Here is a 13,025-nt window from a genome sequence, read left to right on the forward strand (position 1 = left end):
GAGTTGGGTCAAATTCATGTTGGTTGCTTTGCAGACACTGTCCAGCCATCTCATCCTCAGTTGTCCCCTTCTCCTCTTGCTGTCACACTTTCCTAACATCAAGGTTTTTTCCAAGGAGTCTTCTGTTCTCATGAGATGGCCAAAGTACTGGAGCCTCAGCTTCAGGATCTGTCCTTCCAGTGAGCACTCAGGGTTGATTTCCTTTAGAATTGATAGGTTTGTTCTCCTTGCAGTCCAGGGGACTCTCAAGAGCCTCCTCCAGCACCACAATTCAAAGGCATCAATTCTTCGGCGGCCTGCTTTCTTTATGGTCCTTTTGAATACATTGGCTCAAATCCTATTTTGGGGGTAACTCAAATTGTGTAACTTTTGGCAGTGAATCACTACAAGTTACAAAGTCAGTATAGATGGCACTTACTGCATGCTGGGTTTCACAATGGATAATGCCTACTCTGACTTTGTAATTTAGGAGCAATTCACCACCAAGAGTTGCTCCATTTATATTGAACCGACAATAGGGTTTTGGCTATTATATGTGCTGGCATTGAAATCTATGTTTATTCCAGTGCCTTGTAGGAAAGAGCTAGGCAGATGGATGCGTGGAGGCCAAAAAGATATTGCAAATCTCTTGTTACCTTGTTCATTTCTCCCTTAGTATTCCAAATCTGAACTATTATTTATTCTATTATTAGTGGAAAATACTTATCAGTTTCTATTCACTGGTTCTGAAATGGATAGTGGGGAAAAACATGTCCCTTGGGGATTATTAAAAAAAAATCCAAAGACTATGAGATTTCTATTATTATTATTTTTTAAAAAAATTAGCTTGCACAAATTTCTGTGATAGATTTCATTACTAGAATTTAGGGTTTCGTTTGGCAGCTGCTGTAGGTTTATTTAGCATATACTGTACCTCATTCTCAAAGGTACCTGGTAACACAAATGATGTATCTTTTTCTGTTGCCAGGGAAAAATACAGATGCAAAAGTACCTGGCATGCCCTTTGAGAATGGAAAAGTGAGGCTGTAAATAAAAATCTTATGTGATAAGGAAAATGCAGGATTATTTCTTTACCAAGGACACAGATGGTAGAAAATAAGGGCTGTCTGTAACACAAACATTCATAATGTGCCTTCACCAATTAAAATTGACTACCACTACTTGAAGTTGAGCTGATGAATCTAACAAAATAAAGTGTGTGGGCATTGTAAAAATGAAATGGTAGTTCCTCCTCAGTTTTAGGAATCTTTCTTGAGGCCCAGAAGTGGTGTTCTGAGAGATACCATATAAGGGGAAAGACTATATGACTATAATTGCTGTTAATTCTAAGGAATGGCTTCCAAGGGAGATGTGTGTGTTACCTCTGAGGTTAGAAAATGCCCCACCTATGGATGTTACAGGTCTAAACACTCTGTGCAATGTGTTCCCTTTATTCAGATCATCTGCAGGACCGCTGGAGTGGAAAGAGGGGCATGTTTAATTGGAACTGCAGAACAGGACCCATCTGGCAATGACTGGATTTCTGGATTGTTTTTCCCCCCAACGTAAGCATGTGCAAATTGCATCTGGAGAAATAGGAGAAGTCCACAAAAGCTTGGGTCCAATAAAAATGTTTAGTCTTTAATGCCACAAAATTCTGTATAAAGTATATTCTAACACAGTCACACATTCTGGATTTTACAGTCATTCTTTATCTCCTTGTAAAATACAGTGGCTTTTTAAAAAAATGCCCTTAGGCATTATCTTGCTCTTGCTTTGCATCAGATGGGCTGTTCACGAGCTAAAAAGTGATGAAAAACCTTTTGATGATAATGATGGGAAGAATGAGGGTAAAAATAATAACATCAGTAGTAGTAATAACCTCGGTTTACAAATTTAATGTGTTCTCCGGGGTGTTTCGTATTGTGAAAAATTCGTAAACTGAAATGCGGTTTCCCATAGGAACGCATTGAAAACAATTAATCCATTCGGGAGGTCAGGAAAAAAAGAGAGTCTTTTATCTGTTCAAAACTCTTTATAAAGTGTACTTTAAAGGCAGAACACACAGTAAAATGCATGCAAACAACGAAGCTCAGCTCCCTATCTTTCCACCGCTTGAGAAATGCACCAAAAAAGTTCCCAAAAATCTGAAAACTGCTGCAAATTTTTTTTTTTCCAGAATGGCTCCAAAACTCAATGCAAAAACCGCTTCAACACCTCCACACTCAACACCACATGCTACCCACAGACTCCAGCAAGCATGGCAGCAGTGCTATAAACCTCCCAGGCATGATACATCCTGGGGAAACTTGCTTTATATTGCGAAAAACATTTGTAAACCGAGGCATTGTTTTCAATAGATTTTCATTCATAAACTGAAAATTACGTTAACCGAGGCATTCGTAACTGAGGTACCACTGTATAGATACATTGTTAGTCCCTAGTTTTCTCATGAACTCATAGTGTAAAATGTCCCCTTATCCCAGGGATAACTGGCACGCCTGTTTTAGCCTGCAACAATGACATATTTCGATATGCAGGACAAAGGCTTATGAAGTACAGAGGTGAATCACAAGGGCCCAAATCCTGCTGTACAGCTACACCTACATAACTGTAAATTCCACAAGCCATTGCAAAATTTGCTCCAAGGTGGAAGTTGTATCTGGCAAGCAGTTCTGTGGGCACAGTTGCATAGCTAGTTGTGCAATGAGGTGAACAACTGGTTGTGGAAGCAATTGCCCAGCTAATTGTCCAATCTGACATACGAACTGCTTGAGCAGAACTCCCCATAAACGTCTGCAGGCATAGCTATGGAACCACAGTGTAACTATTATGCTATGCCAAGAGCAACAAAATTTCAGTCATTGTTTGCTAAGAAGTCCCCGCTTCCTTTTACAGTGGACCCTTGACTTACAGACGGCTTGACTTACAGACTTTTTGAGTTACAGACTTCTCTGGCCGCAAAATTTAGGTTTGACTTGCAGCCTGAGAATTGACTTACAGACCAGAAAAAAAACCAAAATGGAACAAAAACGGCCTGTTACGGGATTAATAGGTTTTCAATGCACTGTAGGTCAATGGAGACTTGACCTACAAACTTTTTGACTTGAGAACTGCCTTCCAATACAGATTAAGTTCTCAAGTCAAGACCCCACTGTATCTATAAACTCATAGGCTGTTTCTTGGACTACCTACATCTTGCACAGTTTCTTAGAGCTCCTGACCCCAACCTATAATATGTGGGGTAGGAGTACTAACTTATCTTGCAGAATTCTAATACAGGTTGGTAGAGTAACATGCTGGATAGCTCAGTGGTGTAGGTATGTGGCTGTGGAGCCAGAGGTTGGGAGTTCAATTCCCTATTGTGCCTCCTTGATAGTGGCTGGACTTGATGATCCACAGGTCTCTTCCAGCTCTGCAGTTCTAAGCGTATTATTAAGTTAAAAAGTACAAAAATAAAAACAAGGTGATGAGTAGATGGAAGTGCATACGCCCATCAGTATGCTTATTTCTCTGTATTATTTTGCCATTACTTCTTTCTTTGGCCTCCATTTTAAGTTCACTTCCAAATGGAACGAAATATTACACACAAAAATTAGAAATGTATGCTGCATAGCACTGACCCTTTTCTCCAGGGCTATTTAAAACTCCACGACAGTGCAGTCCTATACTTTTCCACTTCAATGTCAGCCTCCTTGAGTTCAATGGAACTTATTCCCAAGTAGGTGAGTACAGAACTGCAGCCTTTTGAATTATATGCTTGCTGTGATTTTACTGTTTTAAATGTTTAAGTATGCCTAACTGGTGCCATTTTGAAGATCTCAGTCTGATTAACTTGCTGACACTTGACAAAGAGCAGTTCTAATTAGACTTTAATTCTCATGCCGCTAACGCCTGTGTGTACTAATCCTCATGTTACTTGAGTGTCGCTGCTTCAGAAAATTGCTGTGTGTTGTTGTCGTGCATTTGATTCTTCACTGAGCTCAGAGATGAAATAACACATTTATAGGCCTGATTGCTCCTAATATGAGTCCACCTGTGTTTAGGCTTCCTCTGTGACAACTCCACATTTATTAATTTATCCCCTACAATGTTTGAAAATGCCTCCACTGGCTCCCTGTTAGTTTCCATGCTCAGTTCAAGGTACTGGTCATGACCTGTGAACAGGGCTGATGGAAAGTCTTTTGATCCAAGTCCCAAGTCTGAGTCTGAATTTTTGGCACCAAGTCCCGAGTCCCAAGTCCCAATCCCTATTAAAAACAAGCTTTTTTTTCACCCCAGAAAGAAGGTAGAGGTGGGTTCCAAGTCATACATTGTGTCCGAGTCATTAAAAAAAGCCTCCAAGTTGAATCACCAGTGAAACTTAAATCCAACATGACAGTGCGTCCTGCAGCTTGAGTCCCTGTCTCTGTCTAAAGCCCTCAACAGTTTAGGACTTTGATACTCATTGGAACATCTGTCCCACAAACCATCTACTCATCCCACCTGGTCCTTACTATCCTCGATGCTAAAAATTGTGACGCCCGAGGAGGCCAAATGATGACACTGTTGGGGGGCCCAAAGGCTCCTACAGTGAGGCTTCCCTTTGCCACTTCCCTGGATGACACGCGAGATTACGAGGCTGTTTGCGAATAGCCGGGGGGGGCATGGGAACCGGAGGGCATATAAGGTCATGCACTCCTTGTGATTTCCTGATTGGCCAGTGGAGGCGGGGATTTTTTTGCCTATCCCACACTGGATTAGGAGCATTAGCCTTTTTAGGGGTGGAAAAAGTCATTGATCACATTGGCAGGTAGTGCGGATTGGATAGGTATTGGAACCGGGATTTTAATGGTAACGGCAGGAAATTGTAGCTCATCTGAACTCCCAACACTGTGGATCAGGCGATTACACTGCTTGGAGGGAATGATGCGCTGGGGACGCACCCGGACCCTCAGTTGGCAAAGAGAGAGGGGCATGGGGTCTGGGGCAAAAGTGAGGCCGGTTGTTATCCCACGGTCGTTAAGAAGGGGATAACGGAGGCCAGTTGGGATAGCCATTTGAGAACTGAATGTGCACTACAGCAGTACCTGCCTTTGCCAAAGGATTGGCAATATTGATGAGAACTGAATAGAGTTTAATAAAGTGTGGCCCATGTTTAACCCATATGCTTGGTCTTGCGTGGTTATTCCGGGGTAAGGGGGCAAAGAGCTAATGCTAGAAATCATGCTTTCTTGGTTGTGGCTCCTTCCCTCTGGAATAACCTGCAGAGGTTCGTGAGGCACCACCTCTCTCAGTTTTTAGGAAGCTAGTTAAAACAGAATCATATAAAGCTGCCTTTTACTAGGGTTTTAACTACATGTTAATTCTATTTATATGCAGGTTTTATTGTTTGACCTAGTGACAGAATTTTTATTGTGTATTGTAGTTTTTATTGTATGATCTGTAATTATGTCTTCAATGGGTTGTGAACCACCCAGAGAGTGTTCAGACTAATGGAGTGGTACAGCATTGAATGAATTAATGAAATTTCCATTTGACTGTTTGGCTATATGGGTGATATACAACCACAATTAAAATACAATAATTAAGAGAGTAAAAGCTTCAGATATAACATGAAGACAAAGAGAAGCACAATATGCAATGAAAATAACGAAAATCAGCTAATCTTTCAGCTAATGCTAATCCTTAGCAAATTCAAAGTTTTTTACTTGATACCACAATGACTGCAGTGTAGACACCAGTTAGTCCTTAATAGATGGACTATCATAAACAAAAAAGGGTCACCCTCTTGTTGAATCATGGAGTGTCTGAGATACTTGGAGAAGATCTTTCAATTACTATCTTAAGTCATGAAGAGGCTAATATGTGGCCCACATACTTTTGCCTAGTTATGCTGGTGTAACATACATAGGGTAATTTTAGAGGTGAACTAGCTTAATGGTTGTTGTGGGTTTTTCGGGCTCTTTGCCTGTGTTCTGAAGGTTATTTTTCCTAATGTTTCACCAATCTCTGTGGCCGGCATCTTCAGAGCACAACACTCTGTGCTCTGGTGTAGTTTGCTTGGGAGTGGAGTATTTATGGCTGTGAGATAGGCTTTTGTCCTATTCAGGCAGTGGGTGATTAGTGTGTGTTGTTGAGGGTGTATTGTTATGATAAGGAGGAGAGATTATCTGTCACTGTGATTGATGGGTGTCATTAGCTGGTCTTTTGTGTGTAGTGATCCCCGGTCCTTGTGGCTGGGTAGAGTTTATTGACCTTTTGCACGCTGTATTTTTCAGAGCTGGAAGCCAAGTTTTGTTGAGTTTCAAACTTCCCTCTTTTTTTGTTGAAGTTCTGCTGGTGCTTGTGGATTTCAATGGCTTCCCTGTGCAGTCTGACGTAATGGTTGCTGGTGTTGTCCAGTATTTCAGTATTTTGAAATAGAATTTCATGTCCAGCTTGTTTTAGGGCATGTTCAACTACTGCAGATTTTTCTGGTTGTTTTAATCTGTAGTGTCTCTCATGTTCTTTGATTCTGGTGTGGATGCTTCGTTTTGTAGTTCCGATGTATACCTGGCCAGAACTGCAAGGTATCTGGTATACTCCTGCAGTGGTGAGGGGGTCCCTTCTGTCCTTTGCTGACCGTAACATTTGTTGTATTTTTGTGGCGGGCTTGAATACTGTTTGTAGATTGTGTTTTTTCAAAAGTTTCCCCATGCGGTCCATGACCACTTTGATGTATGGCAGAAATACTTTATTTGTGGGTGGCTGTTTTTCTTCTTCAGTTTGGTGTCTTTTCTTGGTTTAATGGCTCTTGGGATTTCATTTTTGGAGTAGCCATTTGCCTGTAAGGCCCAATTCAGATGGTTGAGTTCAGTGCTGAGAAACTGAGCTTCACAGTTCCGATTTGCACGGTCTACCAGTGTTTTGATTATGCTTCTTTTGCTGTGGGTGGTGGTTGGAGTTTTTGTGTAGGTACCAGTCTGTGTGGGTGGGTTTTCTGTAGACCTTGTGTCCCAGTCGGAGGTCAGTTTTGCGTAGGACCATGACATCTAAGAACGGGAGTTGGCCCTCTATTTCTTTTTCCATGGTGAAGTGTATATTTTGGTGGATGCTGTTGAGATGGTTCAGAAATTCTTCCGATTTTTCTTCACTGTGGCTCCAAATTGCGAAGGTGTCATCCACAAGATTAGTTAAGAAGACAAAAATCATGGCTATAAATTAATTAGGCAAGAATTATGTTGGTCATGGAGAAATCAAAATGGTTAAGGATTTTATATTCTTTGATTCAATCTTCAATCAAAATGGACACTGCAGCCAAGATGAGGGAAGAAGACAAGGCTTGAAAGCACAGCAATGAAGGAATTTGGTGAGATCCTTAAACTGGTGATCCAGAGCAAGAGAATCCATACTATTGAATTCCTGATTGCAGTATATGGGTATGAAAGGTCAAAAATGAAGAAAACTTGAGGGGAAAAAGCTGATTTGTTTGAAGTGTGGTGTTGGAGAAGAACTATATGGATAGAATACATTCTTCCTTCCTTCCACAAACAGGCAAAGACCTTTCTCTTCAGGCAAGCTTTCCCTTAGCAGCTGGCTGCCTGAGCGGGTTTTAAAATGGATTGTTGTGCTTTACTGTTTTGAATGTGTTTTTTGGTGTTGCTTTTGTTTATTTTTCAGTGTAAGCTGACTTGGGCCCTTTTTAAGGAGAAAGGCGGGGTAAACATCTTTTAAATAAATACACAAATTAAAAAATGCCACAGATGACCAGAAATACAAAAATGTGAGTATGTTCTAGAGTCAAAATTCTCTCTAGAAGCTGAAGCAACTAAATTATTTAGACATATCATAACAAGACAAGACTCAGTGGAATAGAGAATGCTAGGAAAATTGGAAGGCAGTTGTACAAGAGGAAGACTTAAAGTGAGATGGATTGGTTAAATAAAGGAACCTACAACCCACAGCTTGCAAGACCTGGGCTGGGCTGTTAATGATAAGACTTTCTAGTGGTAATTAATTCACACAATTACCATAGATCAGAAGTAAATAGTATGCACCAACAACATATAGGTTATAATTCTGACTGCCACAATCTTCACTAGTTGATGCCTTTGAGTTGTTTTCAAGGGCAGCTCTATGTACAGTGTATTACAGTAGTGTAACTGGGGGGGGGGGGTGTTACCAGAATGCTTCACATTCTTGCTGAGAAATCCCATGGCTCCATACTAGTGAGGGAGGACAGAGAAGTAGCCTCTCTGATGACTGTAAGGACTGTGAACACATCCAAGCACCCCCTGGACAACAACAGCACACTGTTGGCTGATCCTTCCACCCCAGAAGCACCACAGGACTGCTTCTGAGATGAATGAAAAAGACGATACTCATGAGAGAAAAACACTAGGGATGGAGAGAATAGTAGCTAAATTCCTTGCTCTCATTGATAGAATGTCTTGACAGGAAGAGACACTTCACAAAGGGATTTCTAAACCAGCAAGCTTCCTCATATTCAGCCAAAAGCAAGGGTTAAAAAGATATTTCCCCGTCTTTTAAGTCCCTGTAATTTGTATAAAACATCTCTGATGTTATTTCCCTTTGAGAGGCAAAGCAAAGAAAACACATATGTAAGGATAGGCTGATTGTGAAAAAAAAGATGCCAACAACCCATTGGATGCTTCAAATTCCTAAATAAAGCAGCAACTATCTTAATTTGGGGTAATCCACACAAGTTGTACACACAAGTTCCTGGGACGTGGTGGCACTGTGGGTTAAACTCTGTGCTGTAAGATCTGTAGATCTTCAGCTGTAAGATCGAATCCACTTGACGGAGTGAGTGCCTGTTGCTTGTCCCAGCTCCCGCCAACCTAGCGGTTTGAAAGAGTGCAAATGCGAGTAGATAAATAGGGACCACCTCAGTGGGAAGGTAACAGCGTTCCATGTCTAGTTGCACTGGCCATGTGACCACAGAAGATTGTCTTCGGACAAAACGCTGGCTCTATGGCTTGGAAACGGGGATGAGCACCACCTCCTAGTGTCGAACACGACTGGACAAAAATTGTCAAGGGGAACCTTTACCTTTACCTTTTACACAAGTTGTCCCGTTAGGACATCACTCAAATTTTACTAAACCACGTATTTGTAGTCAACACCCAGGTGAATTTACATAAATTGGCTATGATTTTGCCAGTGTGAAAAATCTATGAAAACACACCAGGAAATTCCATATAAGAAATGAGGATTAAAATGTAAACCATCCAAAGTTGCCTGGGTTGCCAGAGGGGTGGTATATAAATCAAATAAATGAATAAATAAAATCCCTAATCCCCATGACAGCCTACCCCAGCCAGTGTCTTAAATAGCCCTGTATCACAACGCAGAAGATATATTCTTTAATTTTTGTCATGCCCAGATTTTCATTTGTTCAAAACTGGAAACATACTTGACTGTCAGTGACAAAGTCAAAGAAAATGAGCAACATCTACTTGCTGAGCTCGCAACAGAACCGATGATATAGCCTGAATGAATTACGAATGTCAAGTGCATCCTGGATCTCAAGTTTTCCACATCTCTTTTTGCCAGCCATACAAAGTAGAAGATTAATCACTTCTGGTTAACAAGCTTTTTGGCTCTAGCAAGTGTGATATAAATAAATTGGTTTTCTTGCTGATTCTCAGCAAGTGTGTTTATCTCTGCCCATCTGCTCCTTCCTTTCTAAAAATGACCATCTCATGTAATGGCAATCCAGTAGCTGGCAGGTTTACTCAGAAAATACGACTCATATTTTTCCCCTCCCTTTGGGTTGCATCCCAGAGGAAGTTGCCATGACTCAACATCTGGATAACCTCACCTGGATGACTGAGAATCTTCACAGATATATCCAAGAGGGATGCCCAGCAGATCCAGCAGGTTAGGAATTACAAAGTTTTTATTGCAGAACATTAGTATTACTAGAACAAAATAGAGTGAATTATTTGTGTGGCAGTAAAATATTAGCTACGCAACCTTGAGGAACTCTCTAAAATTTCCACCATCAAATTCAGTAAGAAAGAGACTGTTTAGGGTTTAATAGGAGATAGTTTGTATTTTCAGAATGGAGGGTCAAATGGTTATGGTCGTTAATGGCTTCACCTGTTCCCACCAAACCTCCAGGTCAGTTCAGATGACATTTAATCTGCAATGAGCCCTATTTCAGTGTCTGCAAAATCATCCCCTATGACATCTCCATCCATATGCAGATAACATAAGTTTACTGATATTGGCTCTGAGTCATTCTACTCCTATTTTCTCCTGTTTATGAATTGTGAGCTGTCTGTTTATGACATCTTTGTCTGAAGAGGAAATGTGGAGGTCTTTAAAGCTTGCACAGTAACTTTTTTTTTTGCTTTTTTAAAAAATTGTCCTAATGAAGGTATTGTCACAACATGGATTTCAGGAAAAAAAATGAAACAATCTCAGTATAAATTCTCAACTGAAGTATGCTAACAGGATCCTTGAAGAGGGCCTATAAATATGATGGTTTCTAAAGGGCGTTCAGAGAAAATTATATTTATTTTACTGCCTTTATTGACATTTTGATTCTAGTTCCCCACTTCTTATATGGTGGTTTAATTTTGTAATGATTACCACTCCCTCTTTGCCCATAAGTGGCCCGTGTAAAAAAACAAAACAGAGAGAAATCCCCTCCCCTTCAAATGAAATGAAAAATCTACAGTTGGACCCCCAACTCAGATGCCACACAAGTGTGTCAGCTTCCAAGTTCTCCATGAACTGGTCTTAATCAAAGAAGCTTCACTTAACCTGATCAAAAGTTTGGGAGAACTTTTCAAGACCTACACAGCAAGGATTGGCAGCAGCCAAGACTGGCAAAATCTGTGATAAAGGTCAGCAAACTTAATCTTCTCTAATTAATCTCTAACAAAAGTGCTGCCCACGGATGTCACTGTTCTTAGTCGTCATTTTATATAAGTTTCACTGCCAAAACAAAACAACATTAAACAGCAAGAACAACACATACTTTCTGTTTTCATTTTCATCATCATAGAACTGCAGATATGGAAGGGAACCTATAGATCAGTGGTCCCCAACCTTGGGCCTCCAGATGTTCTTGGACTTCAAACAGAAATCCTGGCCAGTAGAGGTGGTGGTGAAGGGTTCTGGGAGTTGCAGTCCAAGAACATCTGGAAGCCTAAGGTTGGGAACCACTGCTATAGATCTTCAAGTCCAACTCTTGTCGAGGAGGCAGAATGGGGAACTGAATCCCAAATCTCTGGGTCTGCAGTCAGATATCTAAACCATTGAGCTATTCAGCAGTTTTGCCATGTTCTGCAAAACTACTAGGAAAAACACATATGCTGGTCTCTTCTCATCCAACCTCCAGCAGCTGATTTGTTTTGCTTTAAATTAATCATGTTGTGTAAAGAAAAACACTTGAAACTCCAATGTTCTTCCAAGCTGTTTGTAATGCTGCTCCTGTTTGCAGAACTGCTAGTCGTTTTTCATTCAAATAAGCAAGCACTTTTGTAAACTGGGTATGTGGGTGGGAATAACCATCCGCTTTCCCCTGGAGAAACCAAATCTCATTGCCCTTATCCCTATTTGCCTTCTCCCAGGGCATAATAACATGAATCCAGAGAGGCTAAAACTCTCCATCCGTCTGTTGCCTGGTCTGCTTTCTCTCAGTCCATGGATCTACAGGCAAAGAAGAGCTGTAGCTCAGCTCTGAAGTTTTCAGGTAAGGGAGCCAACATATTATTTCCTCATTGGTCTCCAGATGTGCTCCTATGAATGGCAACCAACATTTGATGAGGACCCCCTAAAGCATTTAAATATCCTTGTAGCAACATAATTATAATGATATAAGTTTGGTAGCAACCTACGCTAGAACTTTTGAAAACTGGGCCTCTGTGTGGTGGGTATGAAATAGGCTGCAGATAAGGTATTCATTTGTGCCAATTAGTTCCTTAAAGATTTCTGAGATTCTCAGGAAGTTTGGAGTTCTGAAACTATTCTTATTAGTGACTTTCAGCATCCACTTAAAACTTTGAAGATCTCAGTTGGCTCTTCTTCTGTAAATTAAGATTAATGGTTTGATTTAGCAGTGCATTTTTTGCATGGAAGGAGATCCAATCAATTGCTTTTCAGAATGAGGCCCTCATTCTATTTAAATCGCTAAAGTGTGTGTGTGTGTGTGTGTGTGTGTGTGAGTGAGTGAGAATGAGACATATTTGTATGTGTGCCTATGTATCAACACTTTCCTTGGTTTGTGTACAAATGGTTGCCTGAAGTGGTGATGGTGGTGTGCTTGTGTGATGACAGATAATCTCCTCCCTTATCACAACAATATACCCATAACAAAAAAACACCCTGATCACCATAATCATGAAAAGGACAAAAACCTGATCCCACAGTTATAAATACTCAACTATTCCACAAACTACACCAGAACACAGGCAGAGTTCTAACTCCTGTCCTCTGAAGATGCTGGCCACAGAGACTGGTGAAATGTTAGGAAGAAAAATCTTCAGAACACAGCCAAACAGCCCAAAAAACCCACAGCAACCATTAAATCCCGGCCATGAATGCCTTTCAGAATAAAATTTTGCTAATATATCATAATCAATGATAGTGTGTTTTTAATTGAGTGGAAGTACCGGTAGATTGTAAAAGAAATAAGTCCTTGAACCTTGTAGGAGAAACATTGGTTACATGTTGATAAACCATACAAACAGGCTCTTTGTTGCACTTTTTGTTTTTAAAGACACCAAAACAATGGCAGAAATTGTTAGGACAACAGTTTAATAAAAATGGTCCTCACTGTGTTGCTTCTTCTGAGAAGATGTTTATGTAGGATTAAACAGATCTCTCTTAGGAGTGAGGTCATTAACTGTATTTGTTTATTTTGCTATCTAGCTAGGGAAGGAAGCTTGTAAGTTGCTTCTAACTAATGAGTTACTAAGCAACTAGATAAATTTAATTGTGGATCTGTAGGTGTCTTGCCAGCAAAGAAAAATAAGCAAAGAACAAAATGTTGCGGCGCCTTAACACCTTCAGTGTGAGTCCTTCTCCATCCTCCAGGCGGCTGAAAAATC

This window comes from Pogona vitticeps, chromosome 3 (assembly GCF_051106095.1).
Source record: "Pogona vitticeps strain Pit_001003342236 chromosome 3, PviZW2.1, whole genome shotgun sequence".
Classification (NCBI taxonomy): domain Eukaryota; kingdom Metazoa; phylum Chordata; class Lepidosauria; order Squamata; family Agamidae; genus Pogona; species Pogona vitticeps.